The following is a 7,934-nucleotide window of genomic DNA, read 5'->3' on the forward strand; positions in this document are numbered from 1 at the left end:
TCATGAATACAATTTTTGGTTCAAATATCAAGGTGTTGTCTATGTTATGTTTCCATAACTTAATTTAGGTAACTAGTTTCCAAAACCCATTTGGGTTTGTACATTGTTTTTATAAAATATTTTTCAACGTTATTTATGATAACAGTTATTATATATATCTGGAAATTTACACTGATCCATCGCAGAGTGTAGAACTAAAAATTTGTCAAATCAAGGAAGTGTTCCAAAATAAGTGTTGTTTCACGAGAAGTTAAAAATCACCAACACCATACATGCTTTTAAATGTTATGATTAAAAGATAAATTTTATGAATAAATTGAAATAAAATCGTAAGACTAAATATGTAACTAAATATATTACAAAAAAGGGTATGATCCTGATCACTGAAGTTCTTCCAGTCCTAAACTTCCTTCCCAATATCCAATCCTCAGGCACTTTTCTCCTTAAATCTAATTTTCTTTTCTTCTTATTGATATTTCCTTTCACTTAAAAGAAAAATTAAATCTCACCATCAAAACTATAACCTGATTATATCGAACTATTTTCATACCATGGAAGTTAAAAGAAAATAAATCATTTAAATAAAGTAACAACTAATTAAAATAAGTTATAATGATAGCAAGAAAATATAATTTTTCAGTTGAAAGCATGACTAAAATAACAGCAACTCTGTTAATTATTAAGTTCAGAAAAATATACATTTATTTAACTGTAGTTTTACATAACAGTAGCCTTTTATGCATTCGTTTATTTGTAACTGGTTTAACATCCTAGGGTACTCCAAATAAGGCAGGAAGGATGGATTATCCTAGTTTTCCAACAATGTTAGTTGGAGTCGAAGGTTGAGGTCCATTCAGTGGGTCCACCACAAAAAATAAAATTTAACTACCCCGGCCTTATTTGAACCAACATGAGAACACAAAGGTGGTGGACCTATATGCTCAGTCATCATAACCTCATGTATATTTTTTGATTTACAAAAGTATAATATAATATATATCACACCTATAATATTTATATAATAATAATAATAATATTTAATACTTACGTAATTAAAAAATCTAACCTTCGATGAAAAAGGATTTGAAAATTTTTAATTTTATATTAAAACTCATTTTCATTCAAAAGTGTAAATGAAGGATACACCATTATGAATCAATATTTTAATTTAATAGGATAGTAAGAAAAAATTAGTTCTAATGTTATATCAAATCTTTGAAATTCATTTATCCTTTAAGTTAGATTTTCAAGTTATGCTAGTATTCCATTAAGGGTGTGATAAATACCTGCAGTTGCCTTCCATGTTGAAAAAAAAATGTACAAAATGTTTTATAGACATCCGATTTGATAACATGGCTCGTCGGAAATCAGTATCTCAGTGTATTACTAAATGACTTCTTCGTTTCAATTTCATGTTTGAACATGACAGCAGAGCTGGTGTGAATGATGATGAGAGAGATAGTTGACAAGGTGAGATGTGAATCCACATCAAAATGATAATAAACCTGTTTTAAATAAACACATAAACTTACATGTTATACGTCTTTAATATACATAAAAGCTGCAATAAACAACAAATATCCATTAAAGAATAAATAATTTAGACCTGTCAGCTACTTTTAAATACTAAGAGTACATAATATCTAATAGATTATAAAAATAACGATAATAAAAAATTGAAGTATTTAAAATTTCAAATAGAAACTTCAAGTATGTAAAAAATATTTCTCACAAATTTCCAAATTTTCAGAGATTTATTGCCAACACAACAAAAAGGAGTTCAGTCTGATATTATTAGATATTAAACTAAAAAAAGAAATATAGAAAAACAGAATATAGTACTGAGTAAACCCATGAAGAACCTCTAAAAAAATGAAAGAAAAAAACTGTTTCCATTAGTTCAAAATCAATAAATCAAATAGACCCCTAAAACAAACCTTTCTAATTACTAACATTTTAATCTTGAGTATAAGTATTTAGTATAGTTAAGGAGCATCTTTAAAATTCAATGTAAACCTAATTAGGTACAGAGCAGTGGATTTGATGAAGCTATAAAAAATATGGTAATTTTCAACTGGGTTTGCAAACCTTGAGGCAACTGCTGCAAAAATTTAACCATCTCTAATTCAATGACAATCTGAACTCAAACACTTAAACTGTATTTAAAATAAGTTACATTTTAGATTATTTGTACGTCAAGAAAGAATGCTATATTAGATTATATGAAGGACGGTACTACCAACTTTTGAATACTAAATTTTGAACAGGAAATTTATTATAAGCATGCGAATTTAAATATCTATACATATAATTTAATGAATTGATAAGAACATTTATAAATATTTAAATTTCTTATTTTATTAGCACAGTTTTCAAAATTAATAGAATTATTTCCAATCCCATTATATTATTTATTCCATGAAGAACGAACTTGCTGGAAATTAATTGATTCACAATTTGTTATGATTAAGTAAAATAATTATAAGTGATTTTTTTAGTTTAATTACGCAACCATTTCAGTTCTTAATGTCAAATATATAATTGCAATAAATCAGAATGAAACTATTGGCAAGAAAGAAAAACCAACAAAAAGCACTGTCTGACCGATCACAATTACATTACGTAACGTTGTTACATTACCCGGTTTAGTTACATTAACTGTCACTGCTTCTTTTAACTGTAACTGGTAATAGGTCGAAATGTTTCAAACCTGAAATAAAATGATTCAGGAATTAAAAAGTAATAGAATAATGTAATACATGCAAATCATTTAAAATGATAAATACAAATGAAAATTATCGTAATTTATATAAATTTAAGTTATATGAATTAAGTTAAGTAAAATATTTAACAACATATGACTAGGATCCACACTTGCAAATATATATTTCATGATATTTCTATTAGACATTAAAAAGGTCTGAGAGATTTTTGTTAAAAAAATTATTGCTGCTTGTATAATACATTAATATTTATTATTCCGTAACTTACTATTACCTAATAGGATTTGGCTATATTCAATTCAAGACCTGATTATTTATAGTTATCTGTTATCCTTTTCGTCTCTTCAAATGACTTAATTCGATAAATGAAACTTCAAACTTTTCAATTGAGATAAAAAAAACTATAAAATATAGAATATGCTTGGTGTATTTTTTCACTTACAGCAAAAAATTCAAGATGGAAGTAGCCTCCTACCTCCAACCTTTAATTAAACTGAATTAAAAACCGATCAACGAAACTACAACTTATATAAACAGAAATGATCAGAAAAAAACCGTCGAAAATATCAAATAAATACATTATAAGAAACATTTTTAATAAACCGACACAAGCACGGACCTTACTTTAATAAAAAATGTTTAGAGTACGAAAAAGCAGACTAACTATCACATCATTCAATTAGAGCAGTAATGGCATCAGTGCAACAAGAAAAATTAAATCATCTGAGCGGGAAGTCGTCTTCCCTTTGTATATACACATTTAAATTATATATCTATTAATAATTATAGTAAATATTCGCAGAATATATATAAATTTATTTAAGCCATTGTTATTTATTTTAAATATCACAAATAAATAATCAATTAAAATCCATCATTGAAATTTAATTAGTCCGCTCATTCCTGGAATTGATGTGTATAACATAGAAATAATTCTTTGTTCCAAAGTTGCGGGAAAAATATGCAATCAAGGTAAAGTAAGCAAATACATTAGCTAAAATATTTAAATCTTAAATCAAATCTTTATTATTTATAAGAATATGTTATATGGGTATTTCAATACATATGTATGTACAATTTTATTCAATTTTTTTCAATGAGCTTTAAAAAGTTTTTCTTTAGAGCATTATATTTCACCTTACAAGGAAAATTTCTTAATTTAATACTTATATAACCCAATCCTTAACACTAAGTTTACAAATTATTAAATATTATAATTCTATACCTCATGCAGTAAAAGGTTGGCAGTCGGATTTATAAATGTGTGCAGTAGAAAAACAAAATATGATTTTTCCCTTTAAAGTATTAATTTAAACATTTTTATTTACCATTTTAGAGCAAACTATACAGTTTTGAACTTCAAGCCTTATAACAATGAAAAAATAATGTAAAATAACATGAAGTTTGTTTTCAGTGGAGATCCGACCTTTTATATCTGAGGTACAGTATTTAATTGATTTTCATAATCCATTGTTTATCATGATCTCTACATTATTATTATTTAATAACATTTTATTTTGACACTATTTAACGTTTTATTCAGATTCCAAATGAAGAATATTCAGTTCAGAAGAATACCCTTAAGGATTGATTATAAAAGAAGTATAAAAAATTATCATTGGTTTCTGGATTTTAAGTTAGGGAAATTGGAATGTGCTGTATTCAATTATATATTACATAAGTAGATTTAATGGTATATTAACAACCAAAGCACTACAAGGTGAGTTTATTTCAATTTATTTTTGTCAATGAATGCTGCAATAAATAAATAAATTTACTAAATCAAGTTAAGCTACTACTTTCATAAGAAAGAAAAAACTCATCATCAATCTAATTCATCATGAATATTGTCCAATTACCATACCATGTTAACAAAAACAATCTTTTACTTCAGAATCAATATAACCTTCTTATCACAATACTCTTCACCCATAATTTGAATGAAATTGATAGCAAAACATTAGATTGAAAACTGATGGATTGATGTTTGTTTGTTTCTTATTTCCTATGAAAAATAGTTTACAATTACAAGCATAGAAAACAAATAGTCTAAGTTTACATATAACCTTCTTTCAAATACTACATTTTACTTTCACATACACTTAGTTCTCTACAACATTACTATATCTGATCTTAAATAAATTTCCATATTATGAGAGATAGTTGACTGTGGATGATTTGTATGAGGAGAAGATGGTTGGGTTGCGGTCAAAATGAAACACACATAAGTTGATGTAACTTATTTAATCGTGCCAACGTTTCAGCTAGAGTTTTTAGCCTTCATCAGGGCTAAGAACACAACAAGATAACAACCAGTCAATATAGAAAATAAAAAAGAATTTTGCATTATATAATTTCATTTTTATTTTTATTTCCTTAATTATGTTATTTTACCTACTTATACAATTACCTATGTATACATTTTATTTTCCACTTCTTTCATCACTTCATTTTATTAATTCCATTCAGTAAAATTATTCACTTTATGTCATTCTGTTTATATTTTCTTTTTTATTTTCTATATTAATTGGTTGTTATCTTGTTGTGTTCTTAGCCCTGATGAAGGCTAGAACCTCTAGTCGAAACGTTGGCACGATTTAATATACTCATAATAATTAAATATAAGTTATAATAATAAATAGCACGATAGTTACATCAACTTATTTGTGTTTCATTTTGACCGCACCCCCAACCATCTTCTCCTCATACAAATTTCCGTAGTATATCCTACCACTCTCAGTACTGAAATGAGATAAATTTTAATTCTTAGCATTAAATTTAAATCCTCTTTCTTTTCCTTTCTACTAAGCTAAGGTGAGATATTCTTCAGTTTGGTAAGAAATAACACTCTAACATTTAGCGTATGGATATTAAATCTGCTTCAAGCTGCACCTATCATAGTACTATTCACATGAATTTCAGTTGAATACCGAACTTCCAATCTTTTCCATTTCACATGGAATGATTACACTGATTTGTGTAAAAATTCAGCTTCTTCTCCAGTGGGATTACCATCTACATGTAAAATTTATATAGAAAGTAAATTTTCTCCAAATTCTTTAAGTAACTGGAGTTTTGACTTCCAGGTATTTTAAAATTACCCCCATAGAAATAGAACATGATGAGTCTAGTGCATTTTTATTTTCTACACACATAGATTGTTTTGTTTTTTATTATTATTTTGAAATGATAAAGTATATTTGTAAGCTTATAATAATTACCAAATCAGCTAGAAAATACAAGTCACTTTAATGTGAAAAGATCCTTACACATTTTTGTGCCTTCACTATTGTAAAAAACTACTTTGTCTGATTTGAAATATTTTATATTCCAAGAAACTTTTTCTTTGAAATATTATTAACATTTTGAATAAGTGATGAGAATAGACATTAGATTGGGATGATGAATGTTTCTGTAACAAACAATTATTTCAAGAAAAGTCATAATACCATGGTAAATGATTGGTTTGTTGAATTTTCAGTTATGAGACATTTTTCTGATGAAATGTATAGGTTATTTTGTTGTATTTTTGTGGAAAACATAAAAACATTATATTTTGAATTGTGTCAATTTTTTTTTTTTATGCTCTGACATCTACTTTTTGGTGGTATTACTTGATTTCAAAATATCCTTCATAGACATATCAAGAACAGCAATTAATTAGTTTGTAATACAACAATAAATAGTTAGAAAATTTTTTTACCTCAATTATTACAGGCATCGATTTAAAAATTTACTTTTAATAATCTCAAATATCCACTATGAAATTTATTTATTGTAGGTCATGTCTTCCAGTTATAATAATTTGATTGAGTATACCAGATATACAATTGTCATATTTCTGAACAGATACCAAATTTGAATCAAACATAAATAATTAACATTATTTATTTATTATGTAGAGAAGAAATAAGTTTTCATCATAGGGAAGCTGAGGAGGAGTATATATATGGATAGAAATCCTATAATAATTCAGTAAAATAATAGGGGGAAAATGCTATCTTTTAGCTTAAGAGAGTTAAGAAAAAAATTTTGTTTTTTGTTTTCATTTAAAGGTGTAAAACCTTTTTGGTCATCAACGACTAAATGTTTTTGCTTGGTGTATATAAAAACAGGGAATGCAGAAAAATAAAAAAGTATATAGATTATATATGAAATGTTTTCATCTTGATACAATTTTTACTCAACAGAACTCCAGACACTCACCAGAAAATTATTTATTACATTTAGTTCCAACCACGGTTCTCCTATCTCTGGCCCTTGGAAAGAGAGAAATAGTTTATGTGACAATGTTGCCCAAATATATAGAGTTGTTAAAACACACAGCATACTTATCAATCTATGATTGAATATATAAAAACTAACATATATTAACAAAGATAAAATTTTTTTTCTTTTTTCAAACTAACTATAACCTAAATACAACATATTTCAAATTTTATTTTTTTTTTTTATAACAGTTTATTTTATTTTATCTATTTCTACATAAGTTTCCCAGCTTCTCTTTCTTAAGCTAAGTTATATTAGATTTTCCTTAATTGAAGAAGATGGTCGTGGAGTGTGGTCATCAAACAGAACATAAATAAACAAAAAAATATTTATTCATGCTGATGTTTCGACTTGAAACTCAGGAAACTTATGTTTTTTTGTTTATTTGTGTTCTTCTTGCTGACTACAATCTCCCCTCCCTGACCATCTTCTCCAGTTATTAATCTACGGCCAACTATCTACACCTCATTACATTTTCCTTATTCATTCTTTCCCTCTTTCTGTTCTCAACCCTATCTATGCTATTCTCTCTGTTACACTCTCTCATACTTCCCTTCTGCAGTGATCCATAACACATTTTCAATCCATTACCCAAACTCAATTCGAAATAAACAGAACTATCAATAACACTGTTTTTTCTTCCGAACAACGTTATTCAGACTTTTGTTATCTCCATCCTTTTGTTTTACAAATATTACTTAACACTGCTTAAGTAGTGAGCAAATATGCTAGCATGAGTGAAGGAAAAAATACATTTTCTTTTAAACAATCAGTATAAAAGAAAAATATATAAAAAAGGAATGCTAATTGGGGAGAGTTAATAAAAAAAAATAATAACAATAATTGTCATCAATAAATTCTGAAACCTGAGGAAACATGGTATGAAATCAAGTCAATACATTTGTCATATCTACCAGGGCATTCAAAAAGTCCTGTCGTTTT

Source organism: Halyomorpha halys, unplaced genomic scaffold, assembly GCF_000696795.3.
Source record: "Halyomorpha halys isolate HHAL.00 unplaced genomic scaffold, Hhal_1.1 Scaffold1317.1, whole genome shotgun sequence".
In the NCBI taxonomy this organism is placed as follows: Eukaryota; Metazoa; Arthropoda; class Insecta; order Hemiptera; family Pentatomidae; genus Halyomorpha; species Halyomorpha halys.